Raw genomic sequence first — 11,761 nt, 5'->3', positions numbered from 1 at the left:
CGGGACGCGGGCCGCCGAGCGACCTGCAGGCTCCGTGGCCGCGGGCCGCCGAGCGACCCTCGCGCCGCGGGCTCCCCGAGAGCCGGGCCGCCGAGCGGCCTGCAGGCCGCGGGCTGCCGGCCGCCGAGCGCCCCTCGGGCTGCGGGCGCCCGGGACCCGGGCCGCCGAGCGGCCTGCAGGCTCCGTGGCCGCGGGCCGCCGAGCGACCCTCGGGCCGCGGGCGCCCGAGACCCGGGCCGCCGGCCGCCGAGCGACCCTCGGGCCGCGCGCGCCCGAGACCCGGGCCGCCGGCCGCCGAGCGACCCTCGGGCCGCGCGCGCCCGAGACCATGCCCGCCGGCCGCCGAGCGACCCTCGGGCCGCGCGCGCCCGAGACCATGCCCGCCGGCCGCCGAGCGACCCTCGGGCCGCGCGCGCCCGGGACCCGGGCCGCCGGCCGCCGAGCGACCCTCGGGCCGCGCGCGCCCGGGACCCGGGCCGCCGGCCGCCGAGCGACCCTCGGGCCGCGCGCGCCCGGGACCATGCCCGCCGGCCGCCGAGCGACCCTCGGGCCGCGCGCGCCCGAGACCATGCCCGCCGGCCGCCGAGCGACCCTCGGGCCGCGCGCGCCCGGGACCCGGCCCGCCGGCCGCCGAGCGACCCTCGGGCCGCGGGCGCCCAGAGACCCGGCCCGCCGGCCGCCGAGCGACAGCACGCGCGGACTCGGGCTGCGCAGCCCCGGGCTGCCGGTGGACCCGCGGCCGCCGCTTGACCCGTGTATGCTTGCTGTTCATCTCCTGGAGATTCCTGCACCAAGCTGATTGAATGAGGAACATGGAAGCACTGTATATAGGCTTTGCATTTTTCTCTTCGTTTCCTGTACTTTGCCTTCGTTTCCTTTGCGTGTGCTCTATTTTATTGTACATGTTATATTGCTTGTTATTTTTTTATTCATTTAAGGTAGGACCGCTTTTATGCGTTTCTACACCTCCCCGCCCCCCCCCCCCCCCCCCCGCCCCGCGTCTCCCTCCTCTGGTGCCCGCCCCAAATGAGGTCGCATCATCTTTCATAGTGTACATCCTGGGCCAGCATAAGCTTTCCAAGAATAAAATGCCCCCCCGCCTTTCCTTCCCAAGGACACCACGAACACCTCCTGTCCTGTGCAGTGCTTTTTCACCCACCGCCAGCAGAGGGCCCTCTCTGACAGACCCAGGAACTCCCCTGCTCCGAGTCATCCAGGAGAGGCTGTTCCGTTCTGTGTGAAACGGGTGGGGTGGGCTGATGAGACATCATTGCTTAGAAGGCCATCGGGTTCACCGGTTCGGTGGCAAGAGAGAACATCCTCATCCTCCTTGAGGTTGACTCGGAAGGTCTTCGGGCCCGCAGGACACCGCCCCCAAATGGGCCTCCGTGGCATAGGGAGATTTTGCCATGCGAGGTGACAACAGGAGGGGAACACGGACCCTCCTTTCCTTCTCCCGTCTGAAAGCAGGAAGAAAATCTCTCACGGGAACAGGGTGGTGGAGGGGGCGGCCGGGAGGTGTAGAGATGAGGACTGACTGCTTTCCTGTCTTAAGAAATCACGAATCATCCAAGTGGGACCGCTCATAACACACAGAGGACAGAAGTGTGGACGAGATGAGGAGAATGTGTAAGGGAACGTCTTCCACAAGAACTCTTTTCCATAGGCCGACTTCAAGACTTTCCAACATCTCTAGGTTTAGGGGTGGACTGAGTGCCATGAAAGAATGGACATTCAGCAGCCTGTCTACATCATCTCCAAAGAAGGGAAAATGCTGAAACGTCCCTAGCTCCACAAGCCTAAGGGTCTCCCTGCTCCGGAGAGTTGGAGCATATGCGTGCTTCCATGCCTACACAGATCTTGCGCTTTAGGGAAACCACAAACTAGGCAGGAGCCTGGACTTCTACAAGGCAGTCCATGTTCACACGGGTCACTGTGGTTGGCTTCCTTACTTTCATTGGATTGGATTGGGGTGGGGTGGGGTGGGGTGGGGTGGGGTGGGGTGGGGGGCGGGGGGGGGCGGTGACAAATGTCCAAGGATGAGGCATCCTAAAGAAGGAACGTGTGTGGTCCAAGCTACCCGAGGTCGCCATCCTCATTGTAGGAAGAGGACCTCTTTGGGGAGTGTGGGGAGGGGGGAGGCAAGGTAGAAGGTATGCAGATAAGGTTTGGGGGAGGGAAAAAAAGACATTTCGGTCCTAAAGCTAGTCATTTCGAAATGGGAAACAAAGGACACAAGGGAAAAGCTAAAACTGGGCACAGGCGATTGGAAAAGGTTTCTGAGGAGAAGAATCTTCGGAAAGGAATGGGAACCGTGGTCAGGACTGCTTAAGATGAGGATGGATTCAAGGACACACATGAGTGTTCGTATCAACAGGAAACCAGTGCAAAACTAGAATTCAGTTTTCTGTCTCTCGGTGAAAAAGGCCAACTTTGGGCTCGGGCTTGGGTGTTTCTTCTATTGCTCTGCTCTCTCCGTCATGAGAGAGAAAGCTTTCCTTCCTTTTTCCGGAAGGAAGGAAGGAAGGAAGGAAGGAAGGAAGGAAGGCAGGCAGGCAGGCAGGCAGGCAGGCTTATGTCTTCTAAAAATCATCACTTCTTTTCTAGGTTACCTTTATCAGGTCTTGGGGGACTCACGTGGACTTAGTCCTCTTGATATTCAAAGAGCCAGGGTTGGCTCACAAGGAAAGAGGCTTCTCTCTTTGCCTAGCAAGTCTTTCCCTGGGATGTGGGTGACGTGGCTAAGGAGGCACTGTTCCCCAGTGACCTATCTAACTGTTTTACACTCGTTGGGGTATTTTGGACACATTTGCCCCCAAACCGAATGACACATGAAGTCTTTTGCACTTAGAATGCATGTTGAGAGAGGATCCAAGAGGAGAGGGCCTAGCTCAAGAATGTGTTCTCTCTCCTTCGAAAGCAGAGCCATGAAACGGAGTAGGCTTCCTGGAGAGGTTTCCTGACATGGGAAGCGTTGTCGAAGAGGAAGGAACGTGAAGCCTTCTTTGGCTTGTGTCTATACACGGGTGTGTTCCAGCTGCTCTGGAAATGATGGGATCCTTCTTCTCTGCCCTGGCATACAGGGTTTTCGGTCGTCCAAATGGAGGCTCACACGACAGGGACTGAGCCCAGTATCAAGGAGATATTCCACCCGAGTTTCATGCCGAGGCGGCAACAACAGCCTCTTGAAAGATGATGGGGGGTGGGGGGGGGCCACACGTGGATCAATTCCATTCTGTCCATTCAACAGAGGGTCGGGGCTACAGCAGACCCCAGAGAGGGACAGCAGACCCCAGAGAGGGGCAGCAGCCCGGCCGGCCACTGGGTCTCCATGTCTCAGGCTTCCTGGGGAACCTCACCCCCCCCCCCAGGTCCCCGCCGCCCCCCGCATTCCGCCACCCACCTTGGTGCATTTCGAATGGCTCCAATTGTAAATAGATGCTGGTGGGAAGATTTCTACAGGTTACCTGCAATGGCTGACCTGTCATGCTTGTCACCCTGGGGGAAAACAATTCTCTTTGTCCCCAGAGGCGTCAGACCTCCTCTCTCAGGAACCCCTGAGCCCCGGCCACTGGACTTCACTCCACTGGCACGTAGTAAGGGTCATCCAAACGTTCCTGTGACGGTGAGTATGGTTTCCATGTGGGTTGAAGCCTTCCCTTGCTGCAAGCCTTCTGTCCTCACCATGGCATAGAGACGGTTAAAAAAAAATTGTGTTTGCCACTTTGGGTATACCTTCCACAGCCTGCAGTGATCAAGGCACCCACTTCGCTGGGCAAGTCCTATGAGCCTTCACAAAAGCTCTTGCAAACTTCTTGGGACCATCACTTTTCCAGTCACGCTCAATCATCAGGCAAGATTGACAGGGCCGATGGGAAAACTGGACTCCGAGAAGAACGAGTGACCTACGTGGGGCTGAATGAACTGAGGACTAGGATGATAGTGTGTGTATGACTACTTGTCTACAATAGGACTGATTGGGGAAGCCGCTGGGGGCGGGGGGGGGGGGCAGGGTGCGGATACCTTAGGAGCTTGGGATGAACATATACACATTCCTATACGTAAAGTGGATGATCAACAAGCTCTTACGACTTGGCACAGGAAACTATACTCAATACTTTGTAATAACCTGTAAGAGAAAAAAAATCTGAAACAGAATCTATATCTATCTATCTATCTACCTATCTTTCTATCTAAATCACTGTGCTGTACACCTGAAACTGCACGACATTATAAATGCTTCCATTATTTCAAACAGAAAAGAATCTCCTAACCTGAGTGAGAGAGAGAGAGAGAGAACAGGACGGATTGTGAAATCTTTTCTTTTCCAGCTACAAGGGAAAATGAAAACAAACAAAACCCAATTTATTTTAAAAGTTGGACATCCATTTGGTGACTTGTACCCTTGTCAGCAAAATGGAATCACTTCTCTTTTTCTCCCTACCTGCTCCGTCCAGAATTCAGAAACTCTCCGTGAGGCTCCTTATTTCTTTGGCAAGAGAGTCACTTGCACGCGTTCCTTAGAGGCCCACGTTACGTTTCCATAAAACGGGAATACACACTTGTGGATATGAGATTCTGGTGCTATTCATTTTCCTTAGGGTGTTGCTTTTCACCTGAAAACCGGACTGGATCCTGAAGTCTTTCAAGTTGCCCCCAATATCTGGCTACAACTCTCTCCATGAATGTTTCCCACTTTCGCCCACCCTTTTGACTTGGCATCACTGACAACGAAAACGGCCCTTTGCCTGAAGCCCTACAGACCGAAGCTGGAGGACTTGGTGAAAACTTTAGAGACATGGCCACCACAGCTCCTGTGGAAACCATCCTGGTGCCTGTTTCTGTGAGAGCCAGTCTGAAAGTCGAACCAAACACCCGACATCATCACAGCCATTTCAAACTGCTAAAGTTGCTTCCACCCTAACATCTACAAATCTTCTTCACTGACACCGCCCCCCACACGCTCCCCCCCCCCCCCCCACTGGTTTATAATCGGCTCCAGTGATGGACCTTTGTCTTCCTTTGGTTTCCATACAAGTGCCTCTTAGGAAATAACCTGATTGCTTGCACCACAGGCCTAGTTTTTGGGAGCCCATCAACATCACTGCCTCCTGAGAGGAGATATGATAACTGTTTCACAGAACCGACCTGTTCTCAGAACTCAGAAACAGTTTCCATGAAATGGAGGCCTCTACTAACCTATTTTCTCCCTTTCCCTCCCTCCCCGCCTCCCTCCCTCCCTCCATCTCCCTCTCCCTCACACACACACACACACACACACACACACACACACACACACACACACACACACACACAGTCACCAGGTCAGCTTTCAATATGTTCAGAGTAGGCCGCCCCAAAATGTGTCTCCTTGAATTCAAGTCGCTTAAGAACTGGACAGCACAAGACCGGACATTCTGGCCCTCCTTTCTGTCCTCCCACAGCAGAGCACGATCTCAAGTTAAGACGTTTGCTTCCACGCATGTCCGTGATTCTCAAATGGTTTAGTGGGGTTTCCTGGGTTAGGAAAAAGAGGGGACTCCTATTTGCCTGAGACAAGGAGAAGTTCTCACACAACCTTCACCCATCCCTCCCTCCCTCCCTCCCTCCCTCCCTCCCTCCCTGCAGTTTGGAGGGGGCAGCCTAAGGGTGGGGAAATTGGGGAAGGAAAAAAAAAAGCCGTTCGATAAAGGGGAGCTCGAGGCAAAGTCAAAGGCTCCCGATCTGACCGGAGAGCATTCTGCATTTGAATGAAGCGATTGAACAAGGCCCTGCGGAATGAAGCGTCCGGACTTCCCCTCCCCCTCTCCCGGCAACTATCAGCCCTGGCGACTTGGGAAGGAGCGAGCGGTGGAGAAGCGGGCGGGGGCGGGGGCGGGGGCGGGGGCGGGACCAACAGACAATAGCCGCTGCCTGCCTGCCTGCCTGCCGGGCTGAGGCCTGAGGGCTGCGGGCCACGCTGGTTTCTGCAACTCAATCCCTTCCAGGAAGCACCTGTGATGACTGCTTGGCAGGGAATGGTCAAAGCTGAACTCTCTTGGCCTATTTCTGAAAAAGGCCTGAGTCTCAGCTACGACAGATTTTCTGGATTTCTTGGCCCATGCGCAGACCCGCACCCTCCCATCCTGTCAGATCCTTTGTACCCACACCTCCCCTGGGAGAGTTCGTTGGCCTCGTCTGGAACATGAACAAGCAAAACCAAACATAGTGTGACATGATGTATTGGTCTTTATTGAAAAGAAACGTGCTCCTCTCGCACACCTGAGGGCAGGAAGCAAAGGCACGTTCTCAGCAGGACGGGGGACAGGGAACCCGAACCCAGGCCGGTCAGCAGTGGCCCCCTGCCCCCCACCGCCCCGCCCTCCCCATCCCCGTCTCTCCCAGGCCCACGTGGGGCCTCCCTTCCCTGCCTCTCTCTGTGCCCCTCGTCTCCAGCTCCCCCAGCCCAGCTTCCGCACCCCCCCCCCCCCCCCCCGGCCCCGGGAAGGGGAGGCATGTCTGTCCCAGCTCCAGTTCTGATATTTCACTTGTGAAACTTCCCTAGGCCCAGGTGCCAGCTTGCCGTCCTGCTGCTTCATGTCCGTCTCTATCAGCCATGCCCAAAGGGCACGGGAAATTATGGACAGCAAATAGCACACCTAGACGGTGTGTGCGTGGGGGGGGGGGGTGTCCCTTCTCCAGGAAGCAGTGAGGGAACAAAAGGAGGCCTGGGGGAAGGAGTCCTGGGTGCCTATCATCGCGCCCCCGCCCCCCCACCGCCCCGCAGAGCACCATTCATTTCCATCTCCGCATCTGAAGGACACATAGTCCTGGTTGAAGCAACTTGATGAGGATTCCCCTCCTAACGACGTGACAGAACCTATGAAGAACTGCACTCCTTGAATCCATAAATGCTAACGGGATCCAAGGAGTTTTCCATCAATGGCAGAAAAAGAAATGGTCCTGAACATAATAACTGCCAAGTATTCCTCTAGACGGAGGCATCATTCACTTTTTCTTAACTTTTTTTCTTTTCATGTTTTACAATAAACTGTATATATTTAGAGTGTACAATTTGGTACCCCAATCTTCCAATTCATTCCCCCCCAACCCTCCCCGCTTTCCCCACTTGGTGTCCATATGTTTGTGCTCTACATCTGTGTCTCTCTTTCTGCCTTGCACACCAGTTGATGTGTACCATTTTTCTGCAGTCCACATATATGTGTGAATATACAATATTTGTTTTTCTCTTTCTGACTCACTCTCATTCACTTGTTAACAACAGTAACGATGACGACGACAAGGACAAGGATAAGGACCGGAAAAACAACAACAGAGAGAGCACTGGGCGAGTTTTCCACTTCTTAAAGGAAGGAGGCCGTGTTCCCAGGCAGGTTGGCTCAGCTGCACAGTTCCCTCCGGTGACTATTCCTGGGGGCACCGTCGAGGTGATGCACGAAACACACAGGAGGAGGCCTTCTTGAATGTCCTGCCCAGGAAATGGGGACATGATTCCAGCAGTGGCGATGGCTGCCCTTCTCTTTAGGGTGACACACGGGCCTGATGGCACCGGGCAAACCCTCCCCTCCCTCCCTCCCTCCCTCCCTCCCTCCCACCTACCTTCCTTCCTTCCTTCCTTCCTTCCTTCCTTCCTTCCTTCCTTCCTTCCTTCTTGAGGCTCTTGGCCTCCCCACTGAAAGGAAGAGCCCAGGGCCCAGCAGCAAAGACCTTCTGCTGATCCTTGCCAGGGGGCTCTCATTTTACACACTTGAATAGGATCAGTAGACACCGTCATCTCATGAGAAGCAGAAAATATCATCTAAAAGCCTACTTTCCTGGTGTCTCAGCGTCCAGGGCTCCTCCTTCTCAGGGATCTTGTGCTCTGTAGGGATAATTCACATGCTGGGGGAGTAGGTTCCCAATAGCATCTTATGAAATGGATTACAGGATGTCTTCCTTTGAAAAAGATAAAGATTATTTGGGAAAGTTATTCATATGAAGCACATGGATGATATCCTCTCTGATCTATATATTAGAGTTGACCGTTGAACAACCAACATGGGGGATTAGGGGGGCCGACCCCACACACACCATTGAGAACCCATGCATAACTTCACAGTCCAAGCTCTGTATCGGGGCTTCCACCTCTGGGTACTCAGCAACCAGAGATCCTGCAGTGCCATAGTGCACAGCTATGGAAAACATCCCCTTATGAGTCACACACACACACACACACACACACACACACACACACACACACACACACACGCGCGCGCACGTGCTCGAGCGCAGACATCTCAACTTTGTTACCCAAACGTTAGTGGTGTTCGAATAATCTTAGAAGTGATGACTGCTGTCTGATGAAATCAATGGATCCATCAATCAATCTATGACACTACACTTTGTATTTCCTAGTCTCAAAATTATTTGGAATTTGGCTCCTTAGAAGTTTAGCTTGGTCCTTCAAGGACAGTGTCAGTTGGAGAGAAAATAACATTTCTTCAAATCATGGAAGTGAAATAGTCCTGGACGCTTATGTGAAACATTAACATAATTTTTCTTCTTTATTTTATAAGATAACTGGAATTAGGAAGAAAATCTCCTCGTGAAAAACCAGGTGCTACCTTTCCTTGACTGATGATCGAAGAGGAGAAAGCATTTTCTGGGCCCATGCAACTTGAGAGAAGTTCTAACTTTTCTGGAAAAGAAAGATTCCCACCCTCCCCTTGCTCGGCCATGCTAGAAACCTTCCCCTGCCCCAAACTCTGACGTGTCCCCTTGTTTGGCCTCACTGTGTGTCGTCCGTGGGCACGGGAACACACTTGCGTTCCGTAACAGGAGAGCCTATGGAGAAAAGATCTCTGCCCACTTTCATGGGATCTGCATTGCTGGCTAGGTAAACCTAAGACATCAAAAGAAGTGCCTTGGAACACATGCTCCTTCCACACTGGTCACCTCATAGGATTCCTAAATGACTCTGGTTCAGCACTCACTCGACTTGGCTGTGTTTCTGTGCTTCCTGACCTAAAGGATCTATCTGGATATGCCACCCGATAGAAGCTGAAATAAATTCACTTTGGACGTGTGTGAATGCCGTTCATACAGAGAGTGGGGACTGCAGGGAGCTCTTGTGGATAAAGAAAAATGGGGGAACACATGTAGGCGACAGCACATAAAGTATAGAAAGATACACGAAGGTTTCCTTCGTTCGCGGGTTGGGAAGGGGGAACGACAGAACATTCCCTGCTTCTACTCTACGCACGCAGGCAGGCAGGCAGGCAGGCAGGCAGGCAGGCAGGCAGGCACCGGAGTGGGGTGGGGTGGGGGGAGCTGGCTCCTTACCCCACCCACCAGGGACGCGTGCGCGTTTAAAGAGACCAGGAGGAACGTGGTGGCGGTGGCGATGAGGAAGGAGGACCACGTTCAAGGTGTGGATTTGCGGTGAGGGCTACGTGAGGTGACTAAGAACTCGGTGCAGTGAGCGGCCCATACAAGGACAGAAGCGATGGTCCCCTAATGCTTGCAGGGCCTGGCCAGGAGCATGAACGGGCGCCCGTGTCCCCAGGTTGGCATCATGACACTAGTTCATCCCTGTGAAACAGGATGTGTTTTCTGTGTTCTCCTGTCTTGACAAACACACGTCTTTACCTGTGTCTCCGTACAACGACGGTCTCTGCGTGACAGTCGGCAGAACATCCCCAGGGACAATTATCACAGAGACCTGAGGTTCTGCTTGGCTGGCAATGCTTGTGTGAATACTGCAGTGAGATACAGACAGACAGACAGACAGACAGACAGACAGACAGACACACACACACACACACACACACACACACACACACACACACACCCCTACGTATAATTATGTGTATTTAATATGATATCTGTATTGATTTTCTGTCTCAGATGACGAATGATGCTGTCAGCCTCATGATTTTCACACAGGGTTTCTGTGTGTGTCCTACTGTCGGGACAACATAGCCGGTCTGTGTCATGGAAGCAGAGACACCGTGGGAGTCACAGGAATGAAGACCTCGTTCTAGGAACTGGACCTTCCAGAGGCCTGGGAGCAGCTGGGCAGGGCAGGGCTGGGCTGGGCTGCGGAGGAGGGGAGGGGAGGGAAGGCTGTGGCTCTCAGTCCTCTGAGTGCCCGGTGGCAGTGGCGGAGGTGGCAGTGCCGATGGAGCTGTCAGCGCCCACAGGGAAAGGTAGCCACCGATGTGCGGGGCCACAGGGGAGACATGGAGAGACTCGGGGGAAGGCACAGCTGTCCCTCGGTGGATCTGCGGCCAGGCAGCCAGGAGTGGCCTGGGCCACTGTCGTCCAGGGGGCACCAGCTGGGAACACTAGCCAGACGCAGGGCGGCGGGGGTGGGTGGGTGTGTGTGTGTGTGTGTGTGTATGTGTGGATGGACAGCCTTCCACCCTGCACCTCTGTGCCCACCTGTCACCGTGTGGGATGGCGACAGCCTGCAGAGAGCCTTGGCTGTGGCTTCACTTCCAATGCCTACATCCCATCCAGCGTTCTCTTCGCACCAGCCCTACCCTGGGGTCGCACGGGGAGGGGGAGACTCAGAAAGGCGGTTCCCAGGCTGCCCCCGCATGGAAGTCACATGAGCCTCCGGACATGGCCGTGCCACGTCAAACACGCGTCTGGAGGTAGGTCAGACTTTACATTGTGTTACGGTTTGTTTTCTTGGGAGAAGTTGTGTCTCTTAGGCCAGGAGCAACTGGAATTGTCGGTCAAAGTCCTCAGGCAGCCCTTTGACTTGGAGGCCGAGCACAAGTTTGACACGGTATGTTTCCGGTGACATGGAATTGCAGATGGCCCACGAAGCATGCTCTCGGCAATACTGCCAAGCCTGTGGTCTCACAGGGGACGGTCTCCTCGACCGAGATGTCACCATCTCGGGAGTCCGCACCTGGAGCGACACGGTGACCTCAGGACGGGCGCCCTGTCTGTGCGCCCCATCCGGATGCGCGTGGACGGGAATGGAGCAGCTCTGGGAACGGTGGACGATGCCAGCTCTTGTTCTTCTGCTCTGCTGCCTGCCGTGCACGGCTGTGGAGAGGGACGCGCCGCTGTGGAGAGGGATGAGCCGAGTCCAGTGTCTCTGAACCCACCCCAGGCAAAGAGGAGCAGGACAGTGGGTGTGGGCCCTCCCTCGTGTGTGGCCAGGATCCTGTGCGGGGGGAGAGTCCCTGGCCCTCCCGCTGAGAGGAAGGTGCGAGAGGTGGATCGGCGGCGGCGTCTTTCCTCGGGGCCCCAGAGCTTCTGCGGCTCCGATCTCCCCTCTTCACAGTTCTAGTTGGCGCCCGCCCCAGCACAAACCTACCTGAGAGCTTCCCTGGTATCCGGAAGCGATGGCTTTGTGTTTTGAGGACGCAAGGGGAGAAAGAGCTGAGCAAAGCTTTTCCCTGGAACCTGAGTGTCTATGGGTGTGTCTGGCCCATCACCAGCGAGCGTGCTGAGTGCCACTTCCTGAGGGCAGGTGCTCTTTAAGGAAAGTATGGCTTCGTATCTTTCTGACACGCAGGCCCTTCTAGAATGTGGAGCGAGTTTCTCAAGAATCCCAGCAGAATCCCAGGTGCTGTGGAGGCTAGGGCCTCAAAGGTCCGGCTCCATCCCCTCTCTCCATCCTGGCCTGGCCTGGCCTGGCTGGGCCCCTAAGGACCCTGCTGGCCTCTAGAGTGGCCCCTGCTTCTCGGTTGGTTTCCACGCTGCTGCTCACAGAGCCATCTTCTCCAAAGGCAGCCGACCGCCGTATTCCTTCCGTGGAGGC

This window comes from Hippopotamus amphibius, chromosome 15, assembly GCF_030028045.1.
Source record: "Hippopotamus amphibius kiboko isolate mHipAmp2 chromosome 15, mHipAmp2.hap2, whole genome shotgun sequence".
Classification (NCBI taxonomy): domain Eukaryota; kingdom Metazoa; phylum Chordata; class Mammalia; order Artiodactyla; family Hippopotamidae; genus Hippopotamus; species Hippopotamus amphibius.
Note: the sequence above shows the minus strand (reverse complement) of the source record.